The following is a 19,097-nucleotide window of genomic DNA, read 5'->3' as shown; positions in this document are numbered from 1 at the left end:
CACTATTGCCATCAACAACACACTCCCTCCACTCGATCACCAGGGATCATCCGCTACATGACTGACACCTGCAAGTGGGTACCATCCTGCCTCCACCACACACCTGCACCTTCCCGCCCCACCCCATGGTCTTCCTGCTAGGGACAGGTTTGCCTTCGCAGAGTGGAGGGGCCTGGATCTGGGGAGGCCACAGACATATGAGCTTAGTTTAAACAACCCACAGCAAGGGTCCAGCAAACCACAATTCTCCCACCCTAGATATCCCAAGGGTTACTTTGTCCAGAACACAGACTTTGACTTCAGTTCAGCGGGACTATAGTGGTCTGAGCGTCTGTTCACGACACCCATCAACTGCATCGATGACATCACCATCACCACCAGCGTGGAGCAAAACAGTGGTGAGGGCTTCCGATAGGATCCTTTCTCAGCGGGGCCCAGGGTTGCTCTGTTTGTTTCCTGTTTGGAAAACTCTCGCAGGAAAAAGGTTCTCTCAGCATCTCTAAACCTCACAGGTTCCCAACCACCTACGAAGCTAAAATCCAGACTGTCCGAGCGGGCATTCTCTCCCAAAATCACCTGTGTGGTTGACCTGGCTTGGAGAAGAGGGGTCTTGCCTAAGGTCACACAGCTTAGGGTGGCAATCCTGTCCCTTGCCCATGGAGCTGCCCTCACTCCAACTCCCCCTGGGACACATCGTGCTCAAGGAACAGGCAGCTTACCAGGTACTCCTCGAGGCCCAAGGCCCCAGGCTCCCACCAAATCCCTGAGCAAATAATAAAGTGTTGCCAGTCTGTGGTTTCATGTTGAGCTAATTATATACTCAAGTGCTGCTTAACTGTGTGCCTTGATGATTGCCTGTCCCCATCCTTTAATGACCCCTGATGCCCACATGGCTCATGAGTGAAGGTGTCCCCACCCAAGATGCCCCCTCCCAGGGTGTGCTTCCAGGACTCAGCTCCTGGACAGGGACATTCAGCTATGAGGGATAGGGTGGGACCAGGGCAGGGGCTCTCCTGGCTCCTGATGTCTGCTCACCTGACCCCCAGCATTGCTGCCACCTGCTATAGGTGACTGAGAAGTGGGCCCTGGGCACCTTCAGACTCAGTCCCAATGATGAGGACATCCACACAGCCAGCGAGTGCCACCTGAAGGTACGACGCTTGCAGCCCCACTGCTTTCCTGGCCTCCAGTTTCCACCTGGCCCTGGGCCACTTTGAGCATTAGCACCATCATTCTGTTTACTTCGCCATTGGCAGACAGCAGTGGAGACCTCAGGACATGGGCCAGTTGTGGTGGCTCATGCCTATAATCCTAGCACTTGGGGAGGCTGACGTGGGAGGATCACTTGAGGCCAAGAGTTTGAGACCAGCCTGGGCAAGATAACAAGTTTCCATAACTACAAAAAATTGGAGAAAAAAAAAAAGGGCTAAGCAGAAATGGTGAGAGATTTAGGCAAGACCCGGGGCCCTGGGGTAGAGAGGGAGGTTGGCAGGGCTGATGAACGCTGCCCTGCCTGGATTGACTCCTCTGGGCATATAGACTGTGACCCTGGGCCTCCCTTCACCTCCAAGAGCTCATTGGCAAACTGCTGGGAAGCTGCACACGGGATGCAGCGAGAATGACCAGGTGCCTCTAGCCCCTCCATCTCACTCCTCCATGCTGTCCCAGCCTTGGGGAGCCCAGGGGGCAGTCAGAGCTCAGCAGGGTCCTGGCTCCCCAGGGAATCAGCTCGTCGGCCTCCCTGAGCGTCACCTCCTGCTTGCACAGGTGGTCATGGACCTTAGACTATGGATGCGGCTCCATGCTCTCCGGCCTCCTCTGGGAGCTCATCAGGACCATGGTGCATCCAACAGAGATATGAGTTCCCATATATCTAGGACACCTAGGGGGCAGAGAGAGGTGTGATGGCAGCCTGAACAGCAGACTAAGTGGCAGGGGTGAACAGGGTGGGGGTGCCAGGCCCTGGGGGACAGGGGTATTGCAGAACTCCGGGATGGAGGCAGAGCAGCCAGGAGTGGGGCATTTCCTGCAGGCCCCAATGCTCCCATGCCAGTCTAGCTCAGCAGGCAGGGAAGACTCACCTTTTGTGGGGCCTGGTGTGGTGGCTCATGACTGTAATCCCAGCACTTTGGGAGGCAGAGGCTGGTGGATCACCTGAAGTCAGGAGTTTGAGACCAGCCTGGCCAACATGGTAAAACCCTGTCTCTACTAAAAATACAAAAATTAGCCAGACATGGTGGTGTCCACTTGTAATCATAGCTACTTGGGAGGAGGAGCTGCTGAGGAGTCTCCACGTGTTGTCAGAAACCCCTCCTCTTCGTCAACTCCCTGTGATCCCTGTTTCTCAGACTTGGAGGGAAATAAGGGCACACAAATTGTTACCATGGAGGTGGGGCAAGGCTGCTAGGAGGAACAGGGAGTGTCTGCTACTGAGTTCAGGGTTTCTTTAATTTACTTTTTTTTTTTTTTTTTTTTTTTGAGACAAGGTATTGCTCTGTCGCTTAGTCTGGAGTGCAGTGGTGCAATCTCTCCTACCTGCAAACTTTGCCTCCCTGGTTCAAGTGATTCTCGTGCCTCAGCCTCCCAAGTAGCTGGGATTACAGGTGTGTGCCACCACATGCAGCTAATTTTTGTATTTTTTTTTCAATAGAGATGGGTTTTACCATGTTGGCCAGGCTGGTCTCTTGAACTCTTGAGCTCAGGTGATCTACCTGCTTTGGCCTGCCAAAGTGCTGATATTACAGGTATAAGCCACTGCGCAGACCTAAATTTTAAATTTTTAACTGTTTTTTTTTTGAGACAGAGTTTTGCTCTTGTCACCCAGGCTGAAGTGCAGTAGCACTTGGCTCAGTGCAACCTCTGCCTCCAGGATTCAAGCAATTCTCCTGCCTCAGCCTCAACAGTAGCTAGGACTACAGGTACGTGTCACGCCCAGCTAATTTCTGTATTTTTTAGTAGAGACAGGGGATTACCGTGTTGGCCAAGGTGTTCTCAATCTCCTGATCTTGTGGTCCACCCACGTTGGCCTCCCAAAGTGCTGGGATTACAGGCTTGAGCCACCGTGCCCTGCCACATTTTTTCTTTTTAAATTGTCTTTAGAGACGAGCTCTTGCTCTGTCACCTAGGCTGAAGTGCAGTGGCTCAGTAATAGCTCACTGTAGCCTCAAACTCCTGAACTCAAATGATCCTCCCACCTCAGCTTTCTGAGTAGATAAGACCACAGGTGTGCACCACACCCTGCGAAGTTTTTACATTTTTTGTAGTAATGGGTTCTCACTATGTGGCCCAGTCTGGTTGAACTCCCGGCCTCAAGTGATCCTACCCTTTTGGCATCCCAAAGTGCTGGGATTATAGGCTTGAGCCGCCGTGCCTGGCCTTGAGTACAGAATTTCTTTAGGGGGTGACGAAAATGTTCTAAAATTGGTGATGGATGTACACTAAAGTGTAAACTTCAAATGGGTAAATTGTATGTGAATGATATCTTAGCAAAATTGGTTTATTTAAAACAACAACAGGCTGGGTGAAGTGGCTCATGCCTGTATTCCCAGCACTTCAGGAGGCTGAGATGGGTGGATCATCTGAGGTCAGGAGTTCGAGGCCAGCCTGGCCAACATAGTCAAACCTTGTTTATACTAAAAATACAAAAAAATTAGTAACTTGAATGAGGGGCAGGGCATCCCGCTTGCTCTGAGCAGCTCTTTATGAGCCCTGGCTATTTCTGAGGTCCTCAAACGAAACCCCCCAAGTCATACCAGGTCATACCCAACATGGGCCTCCTCCCCTGTTCTAGCCCCCGCTGGGAGATGCTGAGTGACAGAGGCTCAGGCTTTCGGTGTTCCTGGCAAAGCCTCACCCCAGGAGCCCCACAGCTTAGGCCCAGTCCGTGGTTCACACGGCCCCATTTCATCCTTTTTCCCTTGAGAGCAATTTGTCCCTGGGAGATCCTGGATCCCTCATTCAGGTGCAGTGCTGCAGGGCAACACTTCTTCCCAGGAGTGACCCAGTTCTGCAGGGTCCCAGTGTCACCGGGAGGACTTGACCCGGCCTCCACCCGAGCCCCTGCTCCTCCTCTCCCACAGGGAACATGACGTCCTCTTCCCAGGGTACACCCACCTGCGGAGGGCCCAGCCCCTTCACTGGAGCTGCTGGTTTCTGAGGTGAGCTGGATGAGGTACAGGGGCCATGCTGGAGGGCAGGACCCTGGCTGCCCTGACCCTCCTGCCCCTGGCTTCCCACAACCATGCCATGGTGCTGACCCTAGACTCTGAGCGGCTGCTGGACGTGTGGAAGCTGATCGGTGTCCTACTCCTGGGGAGGTGGGTGAGGCTCCAATGCCCTAAGGGCCTGGTGGGGGTGGCTGCTGCATAGCCTTAGGGATTCACACATGAGCTGGGAAGGGCAGAGAGGGATAGAAAATCCGGTTATCTGCTCAGAGGGGGACCCTGCATGGAGCCCCAGCTCTTGCTAAGGTGGGGATGTCCAAGCCAGTGAATGTGTCTGAGCAGGGCTGGAGCTCTTCAGTGAGGCTCCTAGTGTGTCCAGCCCACTGCCCTCAGCCTGACATATGGGGACATGTGTCAGGAGACAAGGGTCCTGCACCCAAGGCTATCCAGTGCTTGGGAATAAGTGTTCTAGGGGCATTAGGGGACAAGTGTTGTGCACCCAAGGCAACTGGGCCAGGGAAGAGGCTGAGCTCCAGGCGGTTGTGCTGGCAACTAGGATTTTGTTCTCTTCTGTGTGTGTTTGTGTCTGTCTGTCTGTCTGTCAGGGCTGCCTGACAGGAGCATTGGTCACCATGAATCCCTGTCCCTGCAGCGGGGCCATGTCGGGCAATCTCCTGGGTGTGGACGGAGAACTGCTCTGAGCAGGTCAGATACCCTGCCCCTCCTCCCTAGGGAGAGTCACACTCAGCACCTGCCAGGACACGCAGACACACCAGAGGGAAGGGGCCTGTGGCCTCTGGTGAAACCATCATTCATTGCCTATGGGCGCTGAGCTTATCCAGGCCAGAGGTCACCCATGGCAGGGGTGCCTGGTACTGAGAGACTCAGGGCTCCTACCTCCCTCCTGAGACTGTACAAAAGATCCCTCCCCCCAGCTCCCACCCCGCCCTGATCCTCTTTCCATGGAGAGGGGTCAGGCAACCTGGTTGGGGGAGAGGAGGCTACTCCCTGTGGTCCAGCCCAGCCCTGCTTCCCCCAACCCCCGGAACTCAACTTTGGGGCCATCACTATTTTCAGCATGGATATCACCAGTGAGCGTGACTTCGTGGGTGAGTCTGGAGGAGCCAGTCCCCTGCCCTGTGCCTCACTTCTGTCCCCCAGCCCGGCTTCTCTCCAGTCTTCTCCTACCCCTGTATGGTCAGACTGCTTGTGGTGATGATTGTAAACTAAAGTGTAAACTTTAAATAAGTAAATTGGGCGGGGCACCGTGGCTCACACCTATAATCCCAGCACTGACCAACATGGTGAAACCCCATTTCTACTAAGAATACAAAAGTTAACTGGGTGTGATGGTGGGTGCCTGTAGCTACTTGGGAAGCTGAGGCAGGAGAATCGCTTGAACCCAGGAGGCCAAGGTTTCAGTGAACTAAGATCACACCGGTACACTCCAGCCTGGGCGACACGAGTGAAACTTTATCTCCAAAAATAAAATAAAATAAAAATAAATAAATGGGTAGATTGTATGTGAATGATACCTCAGTAAGGCTGGTTTATCTTGTTTTTTGTTTTGTTTTGCTCTGTTGCCAGGCTTGAGTGCAGTGGTATGATCTCGGCTCACTGCAACCTTCGCCTCCTGGGTTCAAGTGATTCTGGCTCAGCCTCCCAAGTAGCTGGGACTACTGGTGCACGCCACCACACTCAGGTAATATTTTTGTATTTTTAGTAGAGATGGGATTTCACCATGTTGGCCAAGATGGTCTGAATCTCCTGACTTCATGATCTGCCCACCTTGGCCTCCCAAAGTGCTGGGATTACAGGAGTGAGCCATCACACGCAGCCAAAGCTTGTTTATTTAAAACGACAACAATAACAAAAAACAGGCTAGGTGCAGTGGCCCACATTTGTAATTCCAGCACTTTGGTAGGCCAAGGCAGGAAGACTGCTTAAGCCCAGGTGTTTTAGGCCAGCTTGGGCACCATAGCAAGACCCCATCTTTACTCAAAATGAAAATTTAGGTTGGGCACAGTGGCTCACACCTCTAATCGAGAACTTTGGGAGGCCAAGGCCGGTGGATCACAAGGTCAAGAGACCAAGACCACCCTGGCCAACATGGTGAAATCCCGTCTCTAATAAAAATAGAAAAATTAGCTGGCCATGATGCCACCTACTCAGGAGGCTGAAGCAGGAGAATTGCTAGAACCTGGGAGGTGGAGACTGCAGTGAGCCGAGATCTCACCACTGCACTCCAGCCTGGCAACAGAACAGACTCAGCCTGAAAAAAAATGAAAATTTAAGCAGGTCCCCCCCACCACCTAATCTCCTCTTATTCCCTGTATGGTCAGGCTGGGTGAGTACCGGAGAGGTCTGGTGACTGGGAACCTTTTCTTTCTCCCAGCTGAGTTCCTATTCTGGGCTTCATTCTGCATGACCCATCTCAGCAGGATGGCCAGGGACCTCATCCGCTACGGCACCAAGGAATTCAGCTTCATGTAACTCTCAGATACCTACAGGTAAGCCCCGAGCTGCCACTTCCACCTGCCCCTCCCCACCTGTGTGTTCCCCACCCCCCTTAGGCATGGCTTCCTTCCTCCCTGCCCTTCGCCAGACCTGGCCAGTGAGCTGCTGGACCAGCCAAGGGCCCAGCCCCTTCAGTGCCTGCATCTCTGTCCACAGCACCAGAAGCAGCTTGATGCCCCAGAAGAAAAACCCCAACAGCTTGGAGCTGATCTAGAGCAAGGCGGGGTGTGTCTTTGGGCTGGTGAGCAGGGCAGGGAGAAAGGAAGGGTGGATGTGAGGTCCCCAGGGGGCAGGATTCTAGGTCCAGCCCCTGTGCCTCCCTCTTCTTGCAACATGCCATGCTCCTGATGACCCGCAAGGGACTTGCCAGCACCTGCAACAAAGACCTACAGGTGCGAGGCTGGAGACGGTGTCTGGGGGAGGCCTGCCTGCCTACACGCCACGTGCCAGTTCCTGGGGCTCTGGCACACCCAGGCAGGGGCCCCCAGGATTGCCGTACCTACTCCCATCCTGTGCACTCAGCCCCATCTGGGGCTGCTTTTGGAGCTCTCAGCCCTTCCTTTGGGTACTGAGTATTCTTCCCATGGAAGGCATTGGGGATGCCTCAGTGTGGGGTGGGGCTGTGGGGACCCTTGGTGCCAAGGGGCTGCTAAGCCCTCACCTCCTGCCATGTATCTCCCAGGAGGACAGGAAAGCTTTGTTTGAAGTGTCAGTCACCATGAGTGCTGTGCTTCAGGTGGCCATTGGCATCATCTCTACGCTGCAGGCAAGACCACACCCACCTCCCTCTCCTCCCCTAGATCCCAGGCACTGGGGTGGGCTTGCCAGGAGGGTGGCCTTTGGAGGAGGCAAGGTGGGGCCAGAGGACCTGGGCAGGGAAGGAGAGATGTGCTCACTCCTACTCCTGGGGAACAGGGAAGGAACAGAAACTGCTGCCATGCAGTGGAAGTAGATATGAGACTCAAGGGACCTGGGGCCCATCAACTGACCCAACCAGAACCCTTTTAAAAAAGAAAATTTATATAACAGGTTGGCATGGTGGCTCATGCCTGGAGTCTCACACTTTGGGAGGCTGAGGCAGGTGGAGCACTTGAGTTCAGGATTTTGAGACCAGCCTGGCCAATATGGCGTAATCATGTCTCTTAATAAAAATACAAAAATTAGCTGGGTGTGGTGGCCCACACCTGTAATCCCAGCTACGTAGGAGGCTCAGGTAGGAGAATTGCTTGAACCCAGGAGATGCAGTGAGCCGAGATCGTGCCACTACATTACAGCCTGGACGACAGAGTGAAACTCCATCTTCAGATATGTAAATTAATTAATTAATTAAATATCTTTAAAAAATTATTTTTTAGAGAGAGGGTCTCTCTTTGTCACCCAGGCTGGAGTGCAATGGTGCGGTCATAGCTCACTGCAACCTCAAACTCCTGGGCTCAAATGTTCCTCCCACTTCAGTCTCCAAAGTAGCTGGGACTACAGGTGTGCACCACCACGCCCGGCTAATTTTTTGATTTTTTTGTAGAGACAGGGTCTTCCTGTGTTGCCTGGGCTGGTCTCAAACTCCTGGCCCCAAGCCATCCTTCCACTTTCATCTCCCAAATTGCAGGAATCACAGGCATGAGCCACTTTGCCTGGCTGATTTCTTTTAAAATCAATTATTATGGGAATTTCTGTCTATAACAGCTAGAGAATGCAGAATGAACCCTATGTACTGACACCCAGCTTCAACAATAATCAGCTCACGAACATTCTGGCTTCAGCTGTCTTTACCCACAGCCCAACCCTCCTGTAATCCCAGCACTTTCGGAGGCCATGGCGGGTAGATCACCTAAGGTCAGGAGTTTGAGGCCAACCTGACCAACATGGTAAAACCCCATCTCTACTAAAATGCAAAAAAATTATCTGGGCGTGGTGGTACATGCCTCTAGTCCCAGCTACTTGGGAGGCTGAGGCAGGAAAATCACTTGAACCCGGGAGGTGGAGGTTGCCGTGAGCCAAGATCGCACCATTGCACTCCAGCCTGGGCAATAAGAGCTAAACTCTGTAATATTAAGGCTGGGCACAGTGTCTTATGCCTGTAATCCTAGCACTTAGGGAGGGCAAGGTCCCACAGCTCGTGGTAGGACCTCCACTCATTAAAGGTACCTGGCGTAACAGAGACTACTGAGTCATTCACCGATGACCAGAAGTGAAATGTGGAGCCCAGACCTTCAAAAGGCTGGGATGGCACTGAAAGGAAAAAGAGGGATAGTGTATGCTATAGACTGAATGTCTCCCTCAAAATTTATGTTGAATCCTAATACCCAATGTAATGGTATCGGAGTTGAGGACTTTGTGAGGTGATTACTATCGAGGGAGGAGTCCTCATGAATCGGATTAGTGCCTGGTAAAAGAGGCCCTAGCGTGCTCTCTTACATCTTCTACCACCTGAGAACACAGCAAACAGGCACCATCTAGGAATCAGGAAGCGGGGCTTCCCCAGACAACAAACCGCCTTCCTGAACCTTGACCTTGGGCTTTCAGCCCTCAGAAATGTGAGAAATAAATTTCTGTGGTTTATAAGCCACCCAGTCTATGATATTCTCTTATATCAGCTCAAACAGACTAGAATAATACAGTAGCTTTCCAGGGCAACAGGATCAAGGGGAAGGAGGACTGACTTTATTTGTTAAAGATGTCAGCAACTGGCCAGGCATGGTGGCTCATGCCAATAATCCCAGCACTTTGAAAAGCCAAGGGGGGCAGATCACCTGAGGTCAGGAGTTTGAGACCAGCCTGACCAAAATGGTGATAATGAAAAAAAAATTAGCTGGTTTTGGTGGTGCACACCTGTAATCCCAGCCACTCAGGAGGCTGTGGTAGGAGAATCACTTGAACCTGGGAGGCAGAGGTTGAAGTGAGTGGAGGTTGCAGTGAGGTGAGATTGTGTCACTGCACTCCAGCCTGGGTAATAGTGACTCCATCTCAAAAAAGATGTCAGCAACTTAAGTATTTTTATAGGCAGGGCAGAGGGGACCAATGAAAAAGAGTAGGACATCCTAATCTGAGGGAAGGGTTTGGCTCAGGAGGGAGGAAGTACACCTCTTCCTTGGATACTGGAAGGGAAGATGTTGCTGATGAAAACTCCAAAGGAAGAAAAGGTCTGTGGAGGATGCTCCATCACTGGGTTTGAGTTTTTTAACAAAATTGGTGATGAAGACATCTGCACAGAATCCGAAAAATAATTAATGCAGCCATGGCACCTTAGGGCGCTAGAAAAGGCACTGCACCTGACCTTCCGGGAAGCTGATCTGAGAGGCATGTGGGACGTCTTGGTGTGGGGATCTGTGTGGAGATGCATCTGGAGACAGTGAGTCTTACTTCCTGACTTTGTAAACATGCAGCTCAGCAGTCTCTGCGAGTCAGCTCCCTGCAATTTGCTTTCCAGGTATTGCTCTCGGGCGTTAAGACTTCCACAATGGGGAAGATAAAAGAAATACATTTTAATTTGTAAGAAAATGAAGTATTCAAAAATAAAATCACCTGCTCTATCCAGGGTATCATTTGCTTTCCAGCCTGTCTTAGCAGTTACAGAGGATAACTGCTAAGCACACTTGACTCATTCATTTGAAGATTTCATGTAAACACAATTAACAACCCATCTTAAAAAAAATCTTGAGAGAAAAGTATTTAATTTCTTGACTAAATTCAGCTTTCAGAAGGGATCAGTGATTCTGTTGATGGTGATTGAGAAGGTTAATATGTAGATGTTTTCTTGGCATGTGAGAGACATGTTTGTGTTGGTGGGGGCAGAAGGTGTGTGTAGAAGGAGAGCTGGAGTCCCAAGCCACCACACTGCTTGGGCTGGTAACATGTATTTCCCAAGTTCTTCTCTGCCAGGCCGAGTAAAATGTGTTGATAACTGACATCTGTGCCTCTATCAAATTAAACCTGAAGTGCCTTTCTCTTTTCATTTCAAATAACTTTGCTCTTTCTTTGCTTATACCATTTAAAGTGAGATTTGTACCAAAGTGTTAAAATGTATTTAGTGTAATCCTTAGTAACATGAATGTATACATTACAATCTTTCATTTAATCATATCTTTAAGTCTTTAGTAACAGTATACTCTTGCACTGGAAATCTTTCAGCTGACTCTTCAATCTTTATCAAGTTTTCAGTTCATTAGTCTGTTTAATCTCTTATGCCACGTTTACACTTCTTATGCCATTTAGATTATCAATTAATAACCATTGAGAAGTATAATTATTATAATTGTTACATTGAAGTCGGAAGAGTGACACATTTAATATTACATTCTCTAAAAAATCTTAAGCTTAATTTCAGGAAAGATTCAGTTTTATTCATATAACTGTGTACAATTAGTCAAAACTCCTCCCACCCCAATCCCTTATCAAAATCAATGTTCATAAACCAACAGGTGAGTTTTTTGTGTGCCCAGCAGATGGCCATGGGCAGGAATGATCACAGGAATAACTCATCCAACCAGCTGGACTGTGGAGATGTTTCTAAATGTTTGATAGAGATCCTGCTATTCACGTAGCTGTGGGGAATGACTTGGCTAACTGACATCTTTTCTTTAGGAACCATGGAGCACGCAACACATCCCGGTGCTGTTCTCAGTCTTCTGTGGCCTCTTGGTCACCCTTTCCTACCATTTGAGCTGGCAGAGTAGTGACCCATCTGTGTTCATAGGAGTGATCTACGCCTGTGCTGTGTCATCACTGAGCAGGGGGCATGGTTCCCGCAGCTTTGTGCCCTGACTGAGGTGGGGAGATGGCAAATCACTGCCCATTGTGATTTGACTCTCATTATTAAACTAGCTGGTCATTCACCAGAGGAGGGCAGGAGAAATACAGGACCAGCCGGAAACTAATAACAGTTAAAAGTGAACATCCAGCAAACATTTTAGCTTTGTTCTTTTGATTTTGGAATAAAATGTACAGTGGCAGGAACAGATGGCCAATAGCCCTGTTGTGGCTTTCCCTTGGGTGAGTTGGGTGAGAAGCTACCACCGCAGCAGTACCCTCTCTAGATCCGTTAAGCTGCATCAATGCAATTACTTTAGGCAGTTACCTGTGGAGACTAAACCAGCAACTCTGAAAGGAAAGGGTTTTGTTCTATTTTGTTGTTGCGGTGGTGGTTCTCAATCTGGCCAAGACTCTCTGGATTTAAAGTGAGATTTGCATCGAAGTGTTAAAATGTATTTAATGTGATCCTTAGTGACGTGAATGTATACATTACAATCTTCCCTTTAATCATATCTTTAAGTCTTTGGTAACATGTACTCTGGCACTGGAAATCTGTCAAGTGATGCCAGAGTGAGTTTCAGATACTGACAGTACCATCTTACGTAATGTGTTTAAATTTATGAAAGATTTTGATTTAAGATAACCATACTCTTGGAGGACCAGAGACACCATAATCTTAGGCTATTAGGTGCGGCAGTATCAAAGGCATGAAAAAGGGAAAAAAGAAAAGTTAAATGGTTCTCACAATTTTTAGTGTCAATTGTGTTACTGCAGTGTTCACTTTCTGCTGCTAATTGTTTGTGAAAATGAAGCCTTAGTGGGCTGGCAGAGATGGAGGACTGTTCCCTTGTCCCACTGCTGACAGTAGAGGTGATGATGCTGATGCTGCTAAGGTACTTGACTGCCCTCATTAGGGTGAAATTTACAAATCAAAACACTATCTTTATGATCACTTGAACATGCACCTCTTTTTATTATACATTTTTAAATGAAGAGAGCACTTGCTTTTGTCATGTGTGGGTGTGAGATCTAAGCTGAAGTTATTTACCAAAAGCACTGTCCCAGGAATGTCTTTGATAAAGTAAAACCTATGTGTTTTTCCACTTTCAGGTCCTTATCATATGCAGACTGTTTCCTAAGTTTTTACATCAAAATCTGGAAGAGTCAGCTCCTGACACTCTTCCCAAGGAAGATGAAAGATTTGATGGTGAGACATTTGCATTGTGTAATGTAGTATAGGAGGACCTTATCTTTTCAGCAGAGCTCAGGCTCTCAATGGGGCTCTAGGCAGGTGGACATGAGAAGGACTAGGACAGAAAGAGACACCTCAGCTTGGTACCTGGCACACTGGGCTTTTGAGCTGCCTGCCAGGTGTAGCCTTTTAGAGCATCTTGATGGTGGCTATTATGCACATATGGCATGGGTGCTTAGGTGGCCCTCAGTTGGCTGCAGTTTGCCAGGATAGTCACATGAATCACATTCAGTCAGTTTTGCCTGTTGCTGGCACCAAACAGCAGATGGGCTCTGCAAAAATGAAAGCTTGTCAGATAAACGTTTAGCCAACCTGCCTTCCTGATGTGGTCCACATACAACTCTTCTCCATAGCTTCTCCCCGCAGCGCCACACTGAATTCAGAGAACTCCATTTCAAAGTTGATGTCTGCACAGCCATTGCTTGGGGCACTTGGGCTTTAGACTTACGGCTGGGTCACAGAGAAGCGGGTAACCATACTGTGGGGAGCATGGGAGAAGAAAAGAAGGGAGAGGGAGACAGAAGAGAATCCTACAGCTATAAAATCATGATACCATTTCCTTGTTTACCAGAAAAATGGCTCTGGACAGCTTCAAACTTTTTCTTTTCTTTTTTTTTTTTTTTTTTGAGACAGTGTCTCGCTCTGTTGCCAGGCGCCAGGCTGGAGTGCAGTGGCGCGATCTTGGCTGATTGCAACCTCTGCCTCCCGGGTTCAAGCAATTCTGCCTCAGCCTCCCAGGTAGCTAGGACCACAGGCACACACCACCATGCCCAGCTAAATTTTTGTATTTTTAGTAGAGACACGGTTTCATCATGTTGTCCAGGATGGTCTCAATCTCTCGACCTCGTGATCTGCCTGCCTCGGCCTCCCAAAGTGCTGGGATTACAGGCTTGAGCCACAGCACCTGGCCCAAACATTCTTTTAGCAAATGTAGTTTCTTTGGTATCAACTTACAAACATTCATACATTGAAAAACAATGCTCATTAATTGTGTAAGCTCCCATACATCTGAGTACTGAGCTTGGAGCTGTCTGATGTCCTTGACTCACATTTTTCCTGGTTTTCTTAGGAATGAGAGATAAAAGGAAAAGGGAATAATCTGTTGACCGAACCAGGACTGTGTCTCATTTGTCTTGATATCCACAGAGCCAATGCATGGTGTTCTAGTGGGTGCTCAGTACAGTTCATGGAATTTAGACGAGTTTAATTGCAAGTCTGCCATTTCAAGGCAATGTAGGGGACTCACAGCCAACATGATAGCCTTTAAAAAAATTCATACTCAGCTTTTGTGCCTTTAAGTGTGGTCACAATTTAAGGTAATACATTAAGGCTTTTTTTCCACCCTAAGGGAATCAAAGGACAAATCACTTAATATCAGTAAGGGCATAGTTTATGAATTTTAAGAGCAGAGATACATTTAAAAGCAAGTTAAAAGTCAAAGCAGCTGGGCCCGATGAGATGGCCGCTAAAAAAAAGAAATATTTGACATAAGCTAGCACCCTCAACCTGACCGCTAATATTTATACTCAGAGACTTACAGGCAGAAGGTCAAACTGACATTCCCACAATACTTTCTGTAAAAGCTGTAGGTTGGTCCAGAGTCTACTCAAAAGTCTCCCCATGGATGTCTGAAAAACTATGCCCTTCAGTCTTCCTTGATTTCATGACTAATGAAGATGCGTCTCTACTTTCTGATTTATTGTAGCTAAAAATAATGTACGAATTACAAAGAAATTTGCCCAGCAGAGGTCGATGCTATTTCATTGGTATAATTAGATGTGATGGGTTAGATTTTTGCCTCCCTTGGTTTTCATACCCTTTGAAATGCTTTGTACAGTGTGGAGCGCTAAATCACCTAACACAACTTGTTAGGTGATTTAATAAGATGTTTGTGTTCATTTCTCTGAAAAGTCTCTGGCCTAATTATAATATTTTAATAGCTGTATCACATTCAGCTTTTAGAACTTGATATGTGATACCTTCTGCAACACAAGGCAAGCATGACACCCCCTTCCTCGTTGTCTCTGATTGTGTTTCTCTATATCTCTTTCCACCTCATATGTTCTGTCTTTCTCTTTTCTTAAATTTCAGTTTGTATGAGAAGCCCTTAGGGAGCCTCATTAGATGCCAGTTCTCTAGCCCTCCCTCTCCCATTCTGATTCATTTGGCCTGTCAGAGGGTCTGAAGATCTTCATTTTAACAAGAATGTTCACCCAGGTGATTCTGTTTAGGTGGTCCACATATTGTGCTTCAAGAAACATTGATCTAGAAACAGAGATATACCAATGGGCCTATACATTTGCCTTTGAGCAAGATAAGTTATGCATACAAAGTTTATCACCCAAATCCATTACTGTATAAAAGATATAAACTTTCTACTAATGGTTTGCCTGGTTAGTCTTTTTCTACATGTTTTATTAGTACAGACGGTAAGTTTTTGTTTGTTTTCTGTTTTTTATTTTTTATTTTTTTGAGAGAGAGTCCCACTTACTCTGTTGCCAGGCTGGAGTGCAGTGGTGTGATGTCTGCTTGCTGCACCTTCTGCCTCCTGGGTTCAAGTGATTTTCCTGCTTCATCCTCCCAAGTAGCTAGGATCATAGGCATGTGCCACCATGCACAGCAAATTTTTTTTTTTTTTGAGATGGAGTTTCACTCTTGTTACCCAGGCTGGAGTGCAATGGCACGATCTCGGCTCACTGCAACCTCCGCCTCCTGGGTTCAGGCAGTTCTACTGCCTCAATCTCCTGAGTAGCTGGGATTACAGGCACGCGCCACCATGCCCAGCTAATGTTTTGTATTTTTAGTAGAGACAGGGTTTCACCATGTTGACCGGATGGTCTCGATCTCTTGACCTCGTGATCCACTCACCTCGGCCTCCCAAAGTGCTGGGATTACAGGCTTGAGCCACCGTGCCCAGCGCACAGCTAATTTTTTCATTTTGAGTAGAGATGGGGTTTCACTAAGTTGTCCAGGATGGTCTCAATCTCTTGACCTCGTGATCTGCCTACTTCAGCCTCTCAAAGTGCTGGGATTACTGGGGTGAGCCACCACTCGCAGCCCAGACTGCAAGTTCTTAACTTTCACATCTTTATCATTTTCAACTGGAAACACCTCATGGCAGAAATAAACATGAATTCCCTCTAGAAGAATCCCTTATCCAAGTGTTTCCCAAACCAACTTTTTTAGGGAAAATGCAGAGCTTACTATAAAAAATTCTTCAACCTACACATGGAAATAAGGAACCAGCAGAAACAAGTCTATAACTACTTCAGATGTTGGAGGTATCAGACACAGATTTTAAAACAACTATACTTATTCTTAAAGAAGTAAAAGGCAAATTTTAAAATTTATAGACAATAGAAAATATTTAAAACAATCCAGCAGGTTTGAAAGCCAAATAGAATTTTCAGAACAAGCAAACAAGTGGATCAATTGAAATATACACTATACCACCACACCATCCCACACATGGGAGATTAGATACATCTGAAGAGAGAATTAGTGAATTGAAAAATAGAGAAGAAAATATTCAGAACATAACACCAATTGACAAAAAAAAAATCAAGAAATATGAAAGAGAAATGACTTGAAGGATAGATTGAAAAGATTTAAAATATATCTACTCAGAATCCCCAGAAAAAGAGAGACTGAAACATAATCTATTTGGTGACATAATATCTCAAAGTTTACCAGAATTGATGAAAGACACTTATCTTGAGATTCAGGAATTTCAGTGAATCACAAGTAGGGTAAATTAAAGAAGAAAGAGTCCACACCCGCCAAGCCATAGAAACTGCAGCATTCCAAGCACACAGACCAACTTAAAGCAAGTAAACAGAATGAACACATTACATTCAGATGAATGACAGACTGCAAGCTCCCTTATCAAGAGCCATCATGGAAGCCAGAAGACAGTTGTTTGATATACTTAACGATGTGTAAATAAAGTAACTACCAAGCTAGAACTTTACTCCTACTGAAAGTATCTTTTAAGGATAAAGGCAAAATAAATTTTAGAAAAATAAAAGCTCAGAAACCCTCATTACATGTAATCTGAAGGTATTTTTCAGTAGAAAGTGATCTTGTGGTAAAAGTAATTTGAGGAGAAAAGACAAAAAGGAAAAAAGAAAAAGTGATCTTGGATGGAAGGTCTGATTTGCAAGTGAACAAAAAGAAAAGGTGGCAGGTACATTGGCAAATCTGAATAAATATTAGCTGCATAAAACCATGATAAGGCTATATAGTTGGCTTTAAAATATAAAGTAGATTAGCTGTGCATGGTGGCACGCGCCTGTGGTCCCTGCTACTCGGGAGGCTGAGGCAGAAGAATCACTTGAACGCAGGCAGTGGAAGTTGCAGTGAGCTGAGATTGCACCACTGCACTCCAGCCTGGTGACAGAACAAGACTCTGTCTCCAAAAAAAAAAAAAATATGTCTGTGTGTGTGTGTAAAGTAGAATTAAAATACATGACTATAATAACATACAAGTTTGGACGAGAAGAGAAATGAACTTCAAGTCGTCAGAGGTCTTAGTAATGTCCAAGAGAAGAATAAAGATATAGATCGAATGTCCCTAATCCAAAAATCCAAAACCTGAAATGCTTCAAAATCCAAAACATTTTGAGCACCAATGTGACACACAAAGGGAGTATTTTGGATTTCTGATTTCGGATGAGGGCTGCTCAGCCTGTACTGTTAACTTCAGTTTGTGGTAAATTAGGTATGCATGTTGGAATGTTTTGTGCAACTACTAAAGGAATAGAAACAAAGCATGTAGGTTCCAATTGCAAACAAAAAGAAAAAATGGAAAACTAAAAAATAGAAGTTATTCATAAATAACAAAATGAAATTGGACTACTATGTCATACTATACTTAAAAGCAATTCCAGGTAAATTATAAGCCTAAATATGAGAAAATAAAACCTGAAAGCACTTAGAGTCACAATAATGGAAACTTTCATGATATTAGTGTAGGAAATAATTTTTTAAAACAACAAAAAAAAAAGCAACCTAATAGCAGTCAAGGGATATTTGCAATAACTATATATAAGTCATTAAATTTCATTCACTAAATTAATGTTTTGAGCAATCACATGGCATTGTATGTGTGTATATGTGTATGACGTCACAAGATGGAAAATTATTTAGCCACTATATGATATTAGTAAGCCTATACAATTTTTTATATATATATATAATATATATATATTCTCTGATGGGCCAAGAGCCCTCTGAGAAGTGAGAAGACACTAATACTGTCAGAAGCCCAGCGTTTACTGATTGTGGAAGACAGATGACTGAACGTACTTATACGGAGGAAGAAATTCAAATAAATGGCTCCTGGAAAGCACCTCAGGAGCATTTCCAAGATGATTCAAATGCAATGATGAGCACTCTTATCAACGTCTGCCGGGACATGAGGGAAAACCAAGGGCAGGTGCTGCCACAGCAGTTTGTAGGGGGAAGGAAGGATCCCGGGAGCGGCAGCAAGTTGGGGAAGTGAGAGAGACCCAGCTGGCAGATGGGCTGTGATTCCAGCTGTGACCTTACTTCAGGATGTGACGTTTGGCAAGCCCCTTTGCCTCTTAGGGCCTCAGTTTCCCCAGCTGTAAAATGAAGGGGTTGAACATATCACTGCTGTGGCCCCTTTCAGCCCTGTGCTCATATGGGCCAATGGATCCCGCAGTAGGCAAAATGCTGGGGAACTGAAGTTTCCAGGTGCTTAACCAGAGGGAAAGCTTCCCACTGGGTTAGGACCACAGGCCCCACAGGCTGAGCTGAAGGCCAGGCCCACTCCACAGTCTCTCCATAACTTTGATCAGGCTGCTTTCTTTCTGTGTCTTGGTTTCATTCCCTGGAAAAGGAGATCATTATGGTGATAAGATTGAGTTTGGATTTAGATCTCATTGTATTTCTATTTGTCCTATCTGTTATTTGTATAGCTTTCTCCCTTTCTCTGCCTTCTTTTGGACTGAATATTATTTATGATTCCACTTTGTTTTCTGTGTTGGCTTGTTAACTATAACTATGTTTTGCATTTTAGTGGTTGCTTGAGTGTTTATAGTAGACATTGTTAGCACAGTCTGCCCAGGAGACATTGTACTATTTCTCACTTTAAGAACCTTTACAGCAGTGTAATTCCACTTCTCCTCTCCCATCTTTGTACTATTATTATATGTTTTACTTCTACATGATTTGTAAATATTACACTACATTATTAATTTTGCTCAACAGGTCAGTATTCTTGTGTGTGTGCATGTGTGTGAATAAAATCTTCTTACTCTATATAGCTGAGTAGTATTGTATTACATGGCTATATTACCATTTGTATTCACCTATTGAAAGACATCTTGGTAGTTTCCAGTTTGGGGCAATTATGCATGTAGCTGCTATAAATATTTGTGTACATATTATTG

At 46.4% G+C, this 19,097-nt stretch overlaps 1 pseudogene; it reads left to right on the top strand.

The window, feature by feature from the left end:
- The first annotated feature begins 4,182 nt into the window (after positions 1 to 4,182).
- On the top strand, positions 4,183 to 7,632 carry LOC116545283 (annotated as a pseudogene).
- The last annotated feature ends 11,465 nt before the right edge of the window (positions 7,633 to 19,097 follow it).

The sequence above is a fragment of the Sapajus apella genome, unplaced genomic scaffold (genome assembly GCF_009761245.1).
Source record: "Sapajus apella isolate SASKATOON/1434 unplaced genomic scaffold, GSC_monkey_1.0 scaffold254, whole genome shotgun sequence".
Taxonomy (NCBI): Eukaryota; Metazoa; Chordata; class Mammalia; order Primates; family Cebidae; genus Sapajus; species Sapajus apella.
The sequence above is the reverse complement of the archived record's forward strand: the minus strand, read 5'-3'. Positions and strand labels throughout refer to the sequence as shown.